The sequence below is a fragment of the Podarcis bocagei genome (genome assembly GCF_964188305.1).
Source record: "Podarcis bocagei genome assembly, chromosome: 13".
NCBI classification, from domain to species: Eukaryota; Metazoa; Chordata; class Lepidosauria; order Squamata; family Lacertidae; genus Podarcis; species Podarcis bocagei.
Window position 1 is genome coordinate 19,180,672 of NC_138138.1, and position 18,023 is coordinate 19,198,694.

Here is an 18,023-nt window from a genome sequence, read left to right on the forward strand (position 1 = left end):
CCCCCACCAAAGGTTTTAATTAATAAAAATGTTATTTTCCAAAATAATAAAACTTTTAATGACAATAACTGGGTACAAGTCTGTAGTTATACACATCTCCACACAAAAAAAGACTTTAATTTGTGGTATCATTTCAAGCATATTCTTAATACATTAATGGTTAATATAGCCTCTCCACAGACTAATATAAGTTTTCCTAGAGCACAGGGGCCTCTAACTTCTATGTCACCCAGTGATGCTAAACGTGCTGACAATTTTGTTTTGTGTTTCTCATTTTTCCGATCTTTAAATTCAAGTCTTCCCCACTTCCACATCACTTTGCATTATTTTTTAAAAAAATTAAATCCTCCTGGTGTGAATTTCTCCTAATATCCACATTTTTGTTCTGCCTAACATAACACATTTCTGCAAAACAGTTTACTTAAAAAATGCATTTTTGTATGTCATTTTCACATGAACACAAACACACACTTCGTTTTTCTATGCATTTATTGAATAGCAAACTCTGAATTTTGAAGGCGAACTATATTTTGGTTCACGTTTTTGTTTCAGCAAGTATGAATCTGTGGCTTTTTCCTTTAAATGCGCACTGAACCCAATTCCTCGCCCATCCCCATTGGCAGCAGAGGATGACTGTGACTAAAAAAAACAAGAAGCAGCAAGGGAGCCTAAGTTAGAACAGTCACAATGTGCTTGGAGCAGGGCTGCTATTTAGAGAAGTGGAAATGGAGACTGCTAGGAAGATTTCATAGGGGTTTGTCAGCATGGAAAGGAAAGGTAAACAGGCCTCAGAGATGCATAGGGACTTGGGGAGACTGCAATGCTTTGAGCCAAAATGCAGAGACCATTGAAACCCAGTGGCAGTTTTTATCCCCCAGTTGGGACCACAGTCCCATTAGGATGGAAACTTCCCCCAAAGCACAGGATCATGCCAAAGAGACTGGCAAATCGTGCATATTATTCTGCTTTTTGAGAGTGATCGCCCTGCCAGCATTTGCAGAATGATGTCCGCTAAGAGTATGACTGGCGCCAACGCTACAATCATTTCGGAGCCGGGTCAGATTTTATTTAATTAACCAGGCATTTTCATATTAAAGCTGTTCTTCAGTCTGCTCCACTTGTTTTTCATAGAGCAGGGGTGGGGACCGTGTGACCCCCCCTCCAAGGTTGCTAGGCAACAACTCCCATCATTCCTTAAGACTGGTGATGGTTGGCTGCGGCTGAGGCAAGTTGGAAGTCCAACAACACCTGGAAGGCCACAGGTGCCCCACTGCTGGTGTAGATGGGAGGATGGCTAAAATCTGTTCGAAAAATAAAATTATAAATACTCCTCTGGCCCGATGCCCTGGGATTCAGCTCCACACTGCCTCTATAAACATGGAGGCTACATTTAGCCATCATGGCCAAGAGCTGCCAGTAGCCTTTTCCTACATGAATTTGCCAAACCACCTTTAAAGCCACATAGGCCAGTGGCCATCGCCGCTTCTTGAATTCCACCAATCAGGGATGAGGAAGCTGTGGCCTCCGAGGTGTTGGCTGGACTTCAACTCCCATCAGCCCCAACAAGCAGGGCCAATGGCAATGGATTGTGGGAGATGTGCAATCCGGCATAAGCTACCCCTACCCAAAATGATGCATTTTGCGAAGAAGTCTTTCTGTGTGGTGAAGTAGTCCTGAATCCGTGGCCAAGCCAAGCTGGGCGACCTTGAGCCCTAAGAATAACGAGAGAGAAAAGCGTATCCCCAACCCACTTAATCCAGAGTTTGCATAATAAAACCTCTCTCTTTCCCTGCACACACACACACACACACACACACACACACACACACACACACACTCTCTCTCTCTCCTTTACATCTGTTCTCCTCGGTGCTTTATTTCTGGGGGGAAACAAGGGTACGCATACCACTAAAATTTTTGTGAATCTTTGTACTTTTGTCCATTTGCTGTATTTATTTTTCCTGATTTGAACTATAAAATGGTGATTTTCTTGAGTCAAAATGAGATTACCCCTAATTGTTTTAAATTTTTTGGTAAAAAGCACTGGTTCTCCTCAAGAAGCAGACTTGAGTGTCATGAAAGGGCAGAAAATTGTTGTTTATTTAATTTTATTGTTGTTTTTTTACTGCCAGAGAGGCGTGCGTGACGTCTTCTGCCTCAGCCGCCAAAATGACTTGGCTGGCCTTGAGTACTAGGCACCTTGACTTTGTAGGTGGCGCCGTTCGGTTTTTCCGCCTCAGGCGGTGAAATGTCTTGGACGACTCTTCTACCTTGCTGTCTTGCAGTCCCCTTTTCCCCATCCCACACTCCTGGTTTTATGCCTGGCTGCATTTCCCCTCCAGCTTCCCCCATAGAGAGAGCGCGCTTCTCCCACCCTGCCGCACACTTGCAGCCACTAACAAAATAGGATGTCACAAACACCTTCTCCAGTCGCCCCATTCCTAGTTACTCACTGCCCTCTCTCTAACCCCGGTTGCATCCGCACTGTTATACCTCTTTTAACGATCATGGCTGCCCCCCAAAGGATTCTGGGAACAGTCATCTGTTAAGGCTGCTGAGAGCTGCTAGGCCACACTATTCCCCTCAAAGAGCTACTATTACTAGCATTCCCTGGGAAGAGGGATTGATGGCTATGCCACTCTAGAAATGGTACCTCTTTGAGAGAAAAAGTAGTCTTCTTATAGCTCTCAGCATGCTTAACACTCTATAGTTCCCAGGATTCCTTGGGGGAAGCCATAACGGCTAAAAGTGGCACCATAGCGCTTTAAATGGCGAGATCCAGATGTGGTCTGTGATTGTGTTTCATATCCTGCTAGGGTCCCCAGCGCCGCTCCACTTCTCCCTCCCAAAACCAGTCTGCAAAAAAATGACAATCCTTCCGATCATGTCAAGAACAATTTTTAATTTGGCCAGCCAATAATAATATTATTAATTGTTGTTGTTGTTGTTGTTGTTGTTGTTGTTGTTGTTGTTGTTAATTTATTTATACCCTGCCCATCTGGCTGAGTTCCCCCGGCCACTCTGGATGGCTTCCAATTGAGTGTTAAAAACAATACAGCATTAAATATCAAAAACTTCCCTAAACAGGGCTGCCTTCAGATGTCTTTTAAAGATAAGACAGCTACTTATTTCTTTCACATCTGAAGGGAGGGCGTTCCACAGGGCGGGCGCCACTACCGAGAAGGCCCTCAGAAGAAGAATTTGTGTGAAGCTAGGAAGAGATGGTTTCCTTTGGCTAAGGCTGGGCTTAGCAGGCAAGGTCCCTATTATTATTATTATTATTATTATTATTATTATTATTATTATCATCATCATCATCATCATCATTTTTTGCTCAGAGTGGGGAGGGGGTCACATTTGGAAATCGCATTACCTGTCATGGGTACCACAAAATTTCACAGAAGAAAAAGTGCCAATGCAAATAAAAAATAGGCAAGGCTCCTATACCCCTTTCCCCCACAAAAATCCAGAAGGCAAAACCAAAAACCAAAATAGGCAACTGTCCAAGAGAAGGGCAGGGGGCCTTGATGGGCTCTAAAGATGTCTGAGGATGACACGTTGGGAACGCCATCAGCAGAGCCAGTGGTTATGAGTGAGCGCAGGGAGATGATGAGGCCGCCTGGCTTTCAGAGCTGGTTGAAGGGAAGATGGTGCTGGAAGATGCTGGCTTAGAGCTGTCATCAGAGTTGGGGAGGGAAGACTCCAAAGAGGACTGGGTCTCTGCACCACCCTCCCTTCCATCCTCTGTACCAGTGGGGGGACACATTTGGCACTGGTACAAGGGTTGGGAGAGAGGGGGGCAAGAGTTTTGCACACTCCCTTCCTTGTGCAGTGGGTGGGAAGAAATGTCCGTCCGAGTGTAATGATCTGTAGGGGGTTTATAAAAAGAGAAGAGTTGAGTACGGTTAGCAAAGTCTGGGCTGCAAGAGAGTAGCTGCAAGGGCAAAACAGAAGAGGCAGAAAATGGCAAGCACTCTTCAAATGCCAACAATCCCGTGGCCCTCCAAACGTTGTTGGACTACAACTCCCATGTCCCTAATGGTTGGCCATGCTGGCTGGGGCTGATGGGAGTCCAACAGCATGTGGGGACTTCCATAGCTCTAGTTACTGGTAGGTAGCCATGTTGGTCTGCCGTAGTCGAAACAAACAAATTCCTTCCAGTAGCACCTTAGAGACCAACTAAGTTTGTTATTGGTATGAGCTTTTGTGTGCATGCATCTGAAGAAGGTATCTGAAGAAGTGTGCATGCACACGAAAGCTCATACCAATAACTAACTTAGTTGGTCTCTAAGGTGCAACTGGAAATATTTTTTTTTTTTTTGTTTCGAGCATGTGGAGGGTCTGTTGTTGTTGTTGTTGTTGTTGTTGTTGTTGTTGTTGTTGTTGTTGTTGTTGTTGTTACCGGCTCTTCACCCTAAGGTCCCAGGGCAGGTTACAACCAATAAAACACCGTATTAAAAGAGTTCAAAACAATTTACAATCACAGAAATAAGGTGGGTCCTAAATATCTAAAGCCAGGTTAAAGAGGTGTGTCTTCATCATTTGTTGAAAAGTTGTGCAGTGGAGAAGCCAGGCACACCTCTTTTGGGAGGATTGCCACAGAGAAGGCTCTCTCCCAGGCTTGCTGCTGCCACCCCGAGTTTCTGAGGGTGGTGGGACAACCAAGGGAAACCCCTCTATCGATCTTAGCACCTTAGGGGGGTCTGTATTGGGAGTTGGTCTTTCAGGTATTTGGGGCCAGTCTTGGCTTACAGTATTGGACCTAGGACTGGAGAGGCCCGGATTCAAATCCTCACTCAGGCGTGAGGGTCACTGGCTGACCAGGGTCAAGCCGCTTCTGGACTTCATCCGAACCACTCATTCAGATGACCACCACACACGTGTTGCCTAACCTCACAGTGTCCCTCTATTAAAAGGACGGCTGGGTTTTCTCCACCGAAGGCCTTCACCAAAGGTCAGCGAAGTGTGATGAACTTGGCACAGATGTAATATGGGTAACACTGAGGGGGAAACCGCAAGGTTTCTGTATGAGGTCGGATCGTTTCGCCACAAAGGCATTTAAATTTGGCTCTGAGGGCCAACTTTGTTATTCCAAGAGGATTCTGGGCGAAGGAGATGGACCAGGCAGGGAATGAGAGGAGAATATGTGTTTGAGAGGTCTTCAGCCGAAACCCTCCTTGATCCAAAATCTCCTGAAGGGCTCACACTGCAATTCAAATCTTAAAGGGTGTGTGTACGAGAGAGAGTGTGCAGTTATGCAAAACTGTCTCTATCTCTAGATCTCTGTGTAACCTGGCACATGGCTGCGAGCACCAGGTGTTTCCTTTAGGGCTACTAAGAGCATATCAGGCGAGGCTTTTGTTTTTTGATTTTTTTTTTTCAAAAAACAACAACACCCAGTTTGGAAGATAACTGAAGCACCATCTACCTTCAAGGTGGAGGAACTGAAGGGAAGTTTGTGAGCTATAAATTTGGCAAGAAGAAAGAGAAAGCAGTTCTGCGATTCTGCTTTATTTTTTAATATCGTGCGCTAGGAGTGCTGCTGCAGCTCTGTTTGCCTATATATTGCTTATTATGCTTCTTGCGTGTGGTGCTGCAAGGCAGGTCACGGTTTCTTAAAAGAACATTATTATTGCTATTATCAGTGCTATTTTTCTAGAGAAAGAGGTGCCAGAACTCACCATGAACACCTCCCTTGTTCTCTTATGACGGCAATGGAGCTCACCTGAGAGGTGCTGGAGCTGAGTTCTGCTGAGTCCCGATTATTATTATTATTTATTAGACTTATTTATTAGATTTATTTACTGTTCATGATAAGACCCCATGGCGGTTCACAGAATAAAATCACAACAAAATAACCAAAGCTAATGAACATTTAAAAATAAACCACACAAATTAGTAAAGGATCCTAAAAAGTCAGATTAAGAACAACATGCTTCAATTAAGTTTGTGGGGTTTTTTAACAACTGTTAAATGCCCAGGCAAAAATTAAACAGGTTTTTTTTAAAGATGCTGGTGCTTAAATGCTAAGGAAGTAGATTGTTCTCTGCCTATCTGTGGAGCAACAGGATTTAAAAAATCATGAAGATTTCTTCCCTGCAAGAAACTGGTCTTGCACCCTAGAATGCTCTGCTGCCCAGAGGAACATGAAACTGTATATGTATTCAATAAGATTCAAAAAGTTATTAAATATATTTAATAGAAATAAACCAGTTCAAATTACAGTAAAAACAAAAGCAGATCAAATTAAGCCAATTCATATTGGACCATGAAACCAAAAAGGAGGCTAAAATAACTTAGCATAAAAACAAAGAGTTTTGCCCATAGTAACAGCTTTGCGGTTTTTGTTTTTTAAAAAAAGATATTAGTGGCTCTCTTGAAATTTAAGAGCTGTTTCTGGCTGGGATTCAGCCACATGCCGACAATCTTAGGCTGTGCAATTATAGTTGTTTGGGAGTCTTGCTCAGTAAACCTAATACCCCAAAAGATTGGTTTTGCAATAAGCAAAAGGATGGGAAGATGCGCTGGAAAAGGTGGGATAACACTCTGACCTTGCTGCAAATAAATCAGAATGGCATCCCCTGCAAAACACACACACAACCAGGTTGTCTAGAAGCAGCCTAAGACAGAAGGAACAGACCAGATTTCTGTAGCAGCCTAAGACAGAAGGAACAGACCAGATTTCTGTAGTTCATGGTACTGTAGGAAAGAGGTTGATGCTGGTACAGTGGTACCTCAGGTTAAGTACTTAATATGTTCCGGAGGTCTGTTCTTAACCTGAAACTGTTCTTAACCTGAAGCACCACTTTAGCTAATGGGGCCTCCTGCTGTCGCTGCGCCGCTGCTGCACAATTTCTGTTCCCATCCTGAAGCAAAGTTCTTAACCCAAGGTATTATTTCTGCGTTAGCGGAGTCTGTAACCTGAAGCGTATGTAACCTGAGGTACCACTGTACTGTATAAGGGATTTTCTTGCGAGGGAGGGGCAGAGTGTCTCTCTCTTGCAGAAGCTAACGGGTCGTTTTCCTCATAGCCATACGCAGAAAAACTTTGTCTTTCTGCCAGATGGGGGAAAGGATTCCAGCCTTGCTGGGACTTTGCCAAAGGGGACCAGGATATAAAAACTCAAAACATCCCATTTTTAAACAGAAAAAGGATGTGGGGAGGGGGGGAGCACCAGGATTTTACAAAGCAGGTCTTCCTGCAACCATAAGAATTTCCTGTAAAGTCATGTTCCAGTCCAAGAAATTCACTGTATTTATTGTATTTAAAATGAGTCATCCCCCCTCCCTCCGGTTCTACCATGTAACAGTTTACAGGTTAAAACCCAATTAAAACAAATTAAAATTGATTAATTTTAGGAGTTGAAGGCTGCGGTCAAATACACACTTAATCTAGGAATAAGTTGGCTGAATTCAACAGGATTCTGAGTAAACATGCATAGGATTGTGCGGTATGTATTTAATGACAGTGCAATCTGTGATTTATCTACTCAGAAGCAAGTTCCATTGAGTTCAGTGGGCTTACTCCCAGGTTAAGTGGCTATAGGATTCCAGTGGCTTATTTCCCACATATTCCCCTGATTTCACAGAAAGGACAAATTGCTTCCTTTTAAAGAGGTTTCCTGCCATCTGCAGTTTTTAATAAGCACCGCTGTAAAACAATTTTAGCGGGGGAAACAGAACAAAAAAATCTATCGTCTGGTTAATTGGGGGCAACCCTTTGGTCAAAAAACATGTTTTGCATTGATAACACCAGTGAAATCAGCCAACCGCACGTCACAGCCCTAGTTGTATGCTGCACTTTGCTGTTCAAGAAATACGACAACAAATACGCTTACCTCCCGCAATCACAGGGAAGTTACGTGCTCTCCCAAAGAGACAGGCTTAAGTCCAGAACTCTGCTAGGAGGCAGGATAGCCCCAACCCGAAATCATCTCTGGCAGGTTAGCCTTGCGAAGATGAAGATGCCGAAAAACCCCACTTGGGAACTGATCGGCTGTCACAATTTAGGAAATCCTTTCTGAGCTGTTCAGCTTAGAGGTGCAGCACCGAAATAAATTCTTGCACTCCCAGCCCTCCGCCTATAATGCAAAGGCAAAGGCTGCATTGGCTAGCATGTAAATTCGAGGTTTGGTTTGAAAAAAACAACCACCACTTTCCGTCCCGCATTAGAAACAGTTACGCATGTACACAAATAGATCCGAAGGCTTGCCTCTAGTGAGCTCGCGGCAAAGGTGAGATTTGAAATGAGGTCTCCTCAGCTCGGTCTCAGCCGCTATGCTGCACCGCAGGCGCATTTAAGAAAATGCTTTGCAAGCATAATAGCTCTATGCACACGGGTCCCAAGTCTTGGATTGCCTACACCAAGGGTAGCCAAGGTCATTGATGGACTCCAGCTCCCATCAGCACCAGCCAGCATGGACAATGGGCATGGAGGATAGACTCTGAAGCAGAGCTTAATCTCAGGGTTGTGGGTTCAAGCCCCATCTTGGACAAAAGATTTCTGTATTGCAGGGGGTTGGACTGGATGATCCTGAGGGTCCCTTCCAATTGCTCAGTTCTATGGGCACAGTTCTGCCCATCACTTGCTATCTGTCCCTCTTAACTGGAGATTTATTTGTTGTTGTTATTATTACTTTTACCCCATGTTCCTCTGAGGAGGTCAGGGTGCATACACGCTTCTTCCACCACCATCCCTTTTCATAGCTGTCAACTTTTCCCTTTTCTTGCAAGGAATCCTATTCGGAATAAGGGAATTTCCCTTAAAAAAAGGGAAACGTTGACAGCTATGTCCCTTTTGTTGCATTTAATCCTCACAACAACCCTGTGAGGGAAGTCGGGCTGAGAGACAGGATCAGGCCCAAGGCTACCTAGCAAGAGTGACGGCCAAATGGGGGCCTGATTCTGGTTCTCCGTGGTCCTAATCCAAACGCTCTGCCCACTATACCACACTGCCAGGGAGTTGAGCTGGGGGTCTTCTGCATGCGAATGAGCTAGGAACCCTGTACTCATGGCATGGATCTGCACTGGCATTCACCCTGCACATGGGACCCTCTGGGTTCAGCCCCACAGCCCAAGTGGGTCAGGAATTGGATGCAAGCCCATGGCAGCAATCCTGGTTGGAACTTTTAAGTTTGGGCAGGCCGAGGAGAAAGGAGGTTTATAAAATTTTGCATAGCATGGAGGACGGACAGAACAGGGAGAGCCAAGGTGGTGCCTTCGATATGCTGCAGGGCTCCAGCTTGTGACGAAGAAGGGGTGCCCAAGAGAGTGTTTCCTGAGGTTGCCAAACATACACACTTCAGTAGAGGGGAAGCAGGCAGAAGGTCTAAACCAGGGTTTCCCAAACTTGGGCCCCCAGCTGTTTTGGGACTACAAATCCCATCATCCCCAATCATTGGTCCTGATAACTAGGGATGATAGGAGTTGTAGTCCCAAAACAGCTGGCGGCCCAAGTTTGGGAAACCCTAAACAGAATGCAAATTAACGCCAAGCACTGTAGCGCTACGACTGAACTAATCCTAGTCTATTCACTACATTGGCCCAAGTTCGGTATCCTAGAACTGCAGAATTGGAAGGGACCACGGGGGGTCATCTGGTCAACCCTCTGCAATGCAGGTTTCAGACATGGGTCCCTCCCAGCCCTACCTGGAGATACCAGGGGTTGAACCCGAGGCTTTCTGCATGCAAGGCAGATAGATGTGCTTTTTGGACAGTTGGGACATACCCTGCTTCTGGGTTTCTTGCAAACGCACCCTTTCAACTCTCCGATTCAGAGGTTAGCGACAAGATGGAAGACTTTGGCTGTCTGTCTGCCTCTCTCTGTGTCTCTCAATTTCTCTTTCTCTCGCATACACAACCATTGTTGAAGATGGGGAAGATAGCGATGTGCTAACCTGCCCTTCCTCCACGCTTTGCGGCTCCCCACAGCTTATTTTTAGCAATGCACACAAGGTGTAAGCAAAATGTCTGTGTGTGTGTGTGTGTGTGTGTTTGTGTGTTGCAAACACAGGTTGTGCAACAGGGCCCTGAACAATTGTTATTTGCCTCCTTCCCCCAACCTCAACCACAGAGCACCATTTGCTTAAACACACATGCTTGGCTGGCCAAGGGCAGAACAGACCTGACCTCGAAGTGCTGTGAGGACCAACAGGAAAAGGAAGACAGGGGTGGGTGATTGGGTGGGATGGATGACAACCCTTCCCCACTGCATTTCACAGAAATTGTAGAGTTGGAAGGGACCCTGAGATTCATCTAGTCCAAGCCCCTGAAATGCAGGAATATGACGCTGTCCCATACGGGAGTCGAACCTGCAACCATGGAGTTATCAGCAGCATGCTCTCACCAGCTGAGCTATCCCCTCTCCCTCTCCCCCAAGCCGCACAACTCCAATGATTGGGGGGTGGGTATATGGGCATGCCTCCCCCAGTTCTACTGCAAGTTTAACAGCCACTTAGGGGTGAAAAGGGTGGCTCCAATCAAAATGGAAGCTCCCCAACATCAGTTCAAAGTGAAAAGGAGAAAGTCAGGGGGCCCAGTCACAGGACTTCAGCATCTCCTCTGCGTCAGACCCCAGAAGCTAGTTTGCTCTGCCGATTTCAAATCAATACAGACTGATGCACACAGTGTGGATTTGTACAAGACACGCCATCATTGTGTTCCAAGCCAGCCCTCCGGTTTGAAGTTATTGCCAGATACTGTATTTGCTAGAATCTAGGGCAGGCACGTGGGTGGCGCTGTGGGTCAAACCACAGAGCCTAGGCCTTGCCGATCAGAAGGTCGGCAGTTTGAATCCCTGCGACGGGGTGAGCTCCCGTTCCTCGGTCCCTGCTCCTGCCAACCTAGCAGTTAGAAAGCACGTCAAAGTGCACGTAGATAAATAGGTACCACTCCAGCAGGAAGGTAAACGGCATTTCCGTGCGCTGCTCTGGTTCGCCAGAAGCGGCTTAGTCATGCTGGCCACATGACCCGGAAAAACTACTCCAGCTCCCTTGGCCAATAAAGCGAGATGAGTGCCGCAACCCCAGAGTCGGCCACAACTGGACCTAATGGTCAGGGGTCCCTTTACCTTTACCTTAGGACAGGCATAGGCACACTCGGCCCTCCAGATGTTTTGAGACTACAATTCCCATCATCCCTGACCACTGGTCCTGTTATCTAGGGATGACGGGAGTTGTAGTCCCAAAACATCTGGAGGGCCGAGTGTGCCTATGCCTGATGTAGGAGATGCTAAGGATGCAGGTGAGAGAGAGCAAGGAAGAGACAGGAAAGGTTGGACAGAGATGGAGACACTAGGCAGATACGGATGAGGGATGGGGAGGGCATTGCCCTTCACATGTTGCTGGACTCCAACTCCCATTAGCCCCAGCCAGCATGATGGGAATTGTAGTCCAAGAACAAGTTCTCCGCTAATGAAAGCGTAATGCTGGTGGTCAACAAAAGAGGTTTAAAGACTGTCTCAAGGCAAATCTAAAAAAAAAAAGTAGTATAAACACTGACAACTGGGAAACACTGGCTTGCGAGTGCTCCAGTTGGGGAACAGCTTTTACCAAAGGTGTCGTGGGCTTTGTAGACACTCGAACTCAGGACACAAGGGAGAAACGTGCTAAGAGGAAGGCACGCTTGGCAAATCCACACCGTGATCAACTCCCACCCGGAAACTAATGTCCCCACTGTGGAAGGACGTGTGGATCCAGAATTGGCCTCCACAGTCACTTACGGATTCATTGTTAAAACTGTGTTTATGGAAGACAATCTTACTTGGCTACGAGTGATCGCCAAAGACGAAGACACACACACTCTCTCTCTCTCACACCCACACCCACACCCACCCACACCCTAAAGAGAGCACAGGAAGGTGAACAATGCAAAGAAGTCAGGTGCAGTTCTATGGTTCCTACACTAAGCTGCTCCAGCAAGGGATCACTTGACTTTTGTTGCCCGTGAGTAGACTGGGAATTATTCCTTGGCTGGTTGCAGATAATAAGGTGAATAGTAGCTATCTATAAGGCCCTTCCCATGCCGTTTAAAGAAGAAACCACCACCACCACTAGAATTTTATCTTGGCCACAGCATTTGCACCAGCCCCAGTCTTGCGGCAGCTACTCATGTTGGTCTCTTTCCCACCCCTGCTCCCAGTCAACAGAGACATGCAACGCAGCACTGGGAGGTTGTAAGACATGGAGCGGCCTGCACTCAAAAGGAAGGGAAATGATAAAATGGTACACAAGGCAGAGATTAGTCGGAGATACAGGGCCAAAAGAAATGGAGCCAGGATGAGCTCTAACAAGTGTGGGATACAACGGGCCCTCCAGGTGTGGCTGAACTACAACTCCCATAATTCCCGGCCTTGCCTGCTGGGGTTGATGGGAGCTTCAAAAGGAAAAACCAAAACTTTTCTTATTTCAATCAAAGCAGCGATACTGGAGAAGGGGGTATTAATCTCTTCCCACCCCACCCACAATTTTCCTGAAATGAATTACACTCCTAAACCTGGTATTAGCCTTGCTAGGGGTAATTAATACAGAACACACACACAAATAGTTTAATTATACAGGAACCTGTATCATTCTTACATCATTTCCCTCTGTGAGGATAATAGATCATGGAGGGGAGTGATTCAGAGCAAGAAAATAGAATGCGGGGGGGGGGGCAGATGCTTTTTAAAAAGTAAAACAAAGTGGGGGAAATAGATTCAGGATTTTTTTTATTTAAATCAGATTTTTTAAAATTTAAATTGGATTTTTAAAATAAAATGCTTTCTAAAGATAGTTATCTATTTAGGTTACATTATAGTCCAAAGGAAATAAGGATTGGTTTTAAGTTTTTCATGTGTGCTAAAACTCAGTCGAAGTTTTTTTGTTGTTGTTTTAAAAAAAAGTTTAACCACATCAGTTAACAAACATGGATACATATGCTATATTGTTATTGTTTTAGTTAAATAAATTGTTTAAATTGTTATTAAGGAAATGATTATTCTTCTCCTTCCAATAAAGTACAGCAGGAAAGCTGTCCAAATATAAACAGTTAACTTATTAAACCTCACAATAATTTCATATTATCTATGTTTTTCTAATAGTATAACCAAATCAGTAAAAACTACTCTGAAAATTTATTATTCCAAAAATGAAACCTTCATCTGGTTGGAAATATTAAGATTATACCAACAAGAATGAATCTTTTTTTTTTGGGGGGGGGGAAATGATTTAAATCAAGTCTTACTGACTAGTGACTTAAATCGATTTGATTAAAATCAAATCCACCCTGTCCCCATCCCTACTTATTTTGGAGAAGAGAAACAGAACTGATTATTTGGGGATGGAAAGGGGAAAGAGCACAAGAGTTTTGAAGCTAGAAGAAGAAGAGTTTGGATTTGATATCCCGCTTTATCACTATCCGAAGGAGTCTCAAAGCGGCTAACATTCTCCTTTCCCTTCCTCCCCCACAACAAACACTCGGTGAGGTGAGTGGGGCTGAGAGACTTCGGAGAAGTGTGACTGGCCCAAGGTCACCCAGCAGCTGCATGTGGAGGAGCGGAGACGCGAACCCGGTTCACCAGATTACAAGTCCACCGCTCTTAACCACTACATCACACTGGCTAGATGGCGACTTAGGGACTGATGCTGCGTCAGGACCAAGGCAGCCTGCCTGCCTGCTGCTATTCTCTGCTCCCTCACCTATGTACCACAAAAACCCTACAGGCATTCAGCACTCTCCCCTTGCAAGGAAACCGACTTTGAACTTCCTAGCTCTTGAGGAAGTGGGGTGCTCAGCACAACGATTGCTGGATGTTAACCGATGATTTTCTCTCTCTCTCTCTCTCTTTGTAATGTGGCTCGGCAATTTACCATGTTGAAGAAACAGGTTTCTAAATGAGTCGTCTCTGCTGCTATAGAGCAAGCTGCGTGAGAAATACCTGGCAGAACTATCCCAACCAGAATTTGGCAAACCTGTCTGCATTTCTCCAGCAATTAGAGAACACACTGTTTTGGGGGATCCATCTAGTTGCTTAGGGGTCCATCCAGATATGTCTCCGAGACTTATGCTTTTTAAATATTTCAAAATCTGCAGCATCTAGTAAATTCTTAGATCTCCTACACCAGGAAGGAAATGGGGGGTGGCGTGTTCTTTTAGGTAAATTTATGTGAACATTATTTTTCAGCTGCCGGAATCTATACTGCTGTTTTATTTCGTTAACTGCCCTGCGTTTTCAATTGGATTTTTTTTTGTACTGCTGACAATGAAATCATCTAGTTTTCTTTTGAATTGTGTTTTTATGCTATGTCAGCTAGCTTGTAAGCCCAGAAGATGGTCTGAAAATAAGTCCATCGAGCCATCGAATATTACATCTACACCCCAGCCTTCCTTAAACAAGCTCAGAGAGCGGGGCGTACTATAATTATAATAATAATAATTTATTATTTATACCCTGCCCATCTGGCTGAGTCTCCCCAGCCACTCTGGGTGGCTTCCAATCAAGTGTTAAAAACAATACAGCATCAATATTAAAAAAACTTCCCTAAACAGGGCATACATGGCTCTCTCCACCAATTCCATCCTCACAACAACCCTGTGAGGCGGACTAGGCTGAAAGTTTGCGATTGGCTCAAAATCGCACAACAGACATCACAGCAGAGTAGGTCTGGTGCCTTCAACAGTAATTTAGCAAGCAACCCTTTTCACAGGGTAAAGAGAAGAGTATTGGGGGAAACGATACCTGATAGGTTTTGGTACATCAGGCTGCCGTCGGAGACACAGGAGCAAGGCCTGAGGCGAAAGGTGGCAACGTTAGCCATCATCTATGGCTCAGGTCCTAGACAGGGGGCAATCATCACTGCAGCTCCCAATCTTTACATCGCAGTTCAAGGGAGTCGCAAGGAAGGGCAGCACAATTCGAATGCAGAGCAGGGTTTTCCAAACTTGGGTCTCCAGCTGTTTTTGGACTACAACTCCCATCATCCCTAGCTTGCAGGACCAGTGGTTAGGGATGATAGGAACTGTAGTCCCAAAACTGCTGGAGGACCACCCCCCAGCACTGAGGAGCAGCTTGTTACACCCACACCGTAAACAGAAACGTACACTTCAAGCACACGTCTTCCCCCACAGAATCCGGGGACTGCGGAGCTACATTTCCCAGAAACCCCAGCAAACAACAGCTCCCAGAATTCTTTGGGGTGGGTAGGTGGGAAGCTAAATGGGCAACAGATGTGCTCTAAATGTCTGGTGTGCAAGGAGAAGGATCTAGTCCAGGGTTTCCCAAACTGGGGTCTCCAGTTGCTTTTTGAACTACAACTCCCATTATCCCTGGCTAGCAGGACCAGTCGTTGGGGATGCTAGGAATTGCAGTCCAAAAAATACATAAATGTATTGAGTACATTTGTGCAAATAATATATTGTGCTTGCATGGGAGGCAGACAACAGAGTCCTGTGGCATAAGTGTCCAGACACTACAGCCTGCTTCTAGTGCATGAGAAGCTTCCATTCCAGGGCTTATTTTCAGCTGTGCAAGCAGCAAGGCATGCACAGAGCTGCTCTGTGCTTCAGCATTTGCCAGAGCAAAGGGAAAAGCTGGAGCCAGAGTGGAAGGGGAAGCCCACTCGCTGGCAAAGCTCCTTCACCCACTAGTAATGGCAAGGTCAAGGTTGATGCCCACAGAGCTCAAATGGCAGAGAGCAAAAGCACTGATGCAGTTCTATTCTGAAGCTGTAGCTCAGTGAGAAAGATTCTTGCCTGAATTCCTGGAGAACTGCTGGCAGTGAATGTATTGGTCATATACTGAGTTAGGTGGACCAATCATGGTTTGAATGAGTACAGTGGTACCTCAGGTTACATATGCTTCAGGTTACATACGCATCAGGTTACAGACTCTGTTAACCCAAAAATAGTGCTTCAGGTTAAGTACTTTGCTTCAGGATGAGAACAGAAATTGGGCTCCAGCGGCGCGGTAGCAGCGGGAGGCCCCATTAGCTAAAGCGGTGCTTCAGGTTAAGAACAGTTTCAGGTTAAGTACGGACCTCCAGAATGAATTAAGTACTTAACCTGAGGTACCACTGTATAAGGCAATTTCTTATGCTCCTGTGCAGTAGGACAGGGCTGAACAGCCACACCCCAAAGCCCAAAACTGGAGTGGATTATGCCTGACCATTTGAAAATGAAAATAAAAATGTGACTTCCAGCTTTCACCCAGCAACCTGGCTTCGGGGAGCCTTTTGCAGAATTTGAAATTCCATGTTCGGTATCAGTCGTCGGGGATGCTAGGAACTGCAATCCAAAACAACAAGAACAACTGGAGAGAGACCCAAGTTTGGGAAACCCTGATTTAAAGGCCGTGCAAGCTTTCCCTGGCAGCGAGCCCCACTAAGGTAATAAGGTGCTGCTGCAAAGCTGCGACCCTGGAGTCCCTTTTTCTTTTTAAAAGTTTTTTTTTTATGAACAATTTCAATATAACAAAATATCAAAACAAACTGGAAAATTAATAAACGCTCTAACAAAAAAAAAAATCAAAACATATCATATTCATCATTTCCCCCTTTTTTTCACCTCCACATCAAACCCTCCCCCCCCCCACTTCCCTCAGCTCCTCACTCTGATTTCTTAACACATTATTATTCTCTGCATACTGTAGAACTGTATAAATCCTTATATTATCCCGTCTGCTATGTTAACCATGGATAAATCTGTGTATGCATATTCAAAACCTGCCAAGGAGTCCAATTCATTTGGTTGTCTTGACACTAGAGCAGCTATTCCACTAGGAAAGGAAGTTTCCTCGAGGACAGCAACAGGTTTTACTTCTGAGAAGGCAGAGAGAGAACTGAAGGCACCATGGAGGGGACCCCCCCCCCCACCCAACGTCCTGGGCAAGAGGGGAAAGCAGCCAGTCCAAGCCCCCCCAGCCCACCCGCAAAGCCCCCCAGCCCACTCCTCCCCTCCAGCTCCTCTTACCCTTCCTGCCTCCTCCAGCCTTTGGCGGAGCTGCTCCCGCATGGCAAGCAAGGCTGCGAGGCTCAGCCCTTTAAAGTCCGCTTCCCCGCCCGCCCCGAGCTCCTCTGCCCTCTACCCCACCCCGGGGTGGCGGGATGGGGTGTGGCGGGAAGCCGTGTCCTGCAGGGCTTCCTGTTGGGGGGGAAGTGAGCTCAGAAACCCACTGATGAAAGGCTCCCGCTTCAGCTGGTAAACAGGAAACAGCAGCTGGGGAGGGGGAGCCAAGGGGGGGGTGAAGGGCAGGGCGGGTTAAGCTGTGTCCTCACAAGGGCAGGGGGTGGGGTGGGAGGAGGCCCAGGGGTGCCTCTGCCTGTAAACCCCAGGCTCCAGATTTTATTTTATTTTATTTTATTTTATTTTATTTTATTTTATTATTTTATTTTATTTTATTTTATTTTAAACATGGTGTTTTAATGCTATCACTCACCCCTGGGATTTTGGGTGGGCAATGAATAATGACAATGGATAGAGAGGCATGCTATTTATTCTGGGGTAGCGGAGGCCATAGCAAAGGTCATACACAAGACAGAATGAAACGACATTGCATGGTTAAAATAATTATTAAAAGCCAGGCATTCCAAAGAATGTTAACTTAGGGTCGCCACAGACATTTCTCCTTGAAAAGGCGAAAACACTCTGATAAGGTTGGTTTGTGGAAAGTGGTTTTGTTGGATGTTATGTTGGAGAGGACGAAGTGACTAATGTTGATATATAGCAGATAAATGAAGAATCAGAAGTTCTTTAATTTCTGTGTTTTATCTTTTCTGTTCTCTCTTTTAAGTTCTTTTCTATCTCTTTCTTCGTATCATTTCTCTTTTTCTCTTCGTCCTCCTTTTTCTTTCCCCCCATTTCTCTGTGTTTTAATTCTACAGTGGTACCTCAGGTTACATACGCTTCAGGTTACAGACTCCGCTAACCCAGAAATATTACCTTGGGTTAAAAACTTTGCTTCAGGATGAGAACAGAAATCGTGCTCCGATGGCACGGCAGCAGCGGGAGGCCCCATTAGCTAAAGTGGTGCCTCAGGTTAAGAGCAGTCT

At 45.5% G+C, this 18,023-nt stretch overlaps 1 long non-coding RNA gene across 1 annotated transcript; it reads right to left on the minus strand.

Annotated features, from left to right (window-relative positions):
* Positions 1-336: 336 nt before the first annotated feature.
* Positions 337-15,007, minus strand: LOC308571403. Its single transcript, XR_014001389.1, has 4 exons — positions 14,717-15,007; positions 7,839-8,081; positions 1,830-3,867; positions 337-1,789 (listed from the first exon to the last, which is right to left on the minus strand). It is a non-coding gene; the product is annotated as an uncharacterized lncRNA (long non-coding RNA).
* Positions 15,008-18,023: the final 3,016 nt, after the last annotated feature.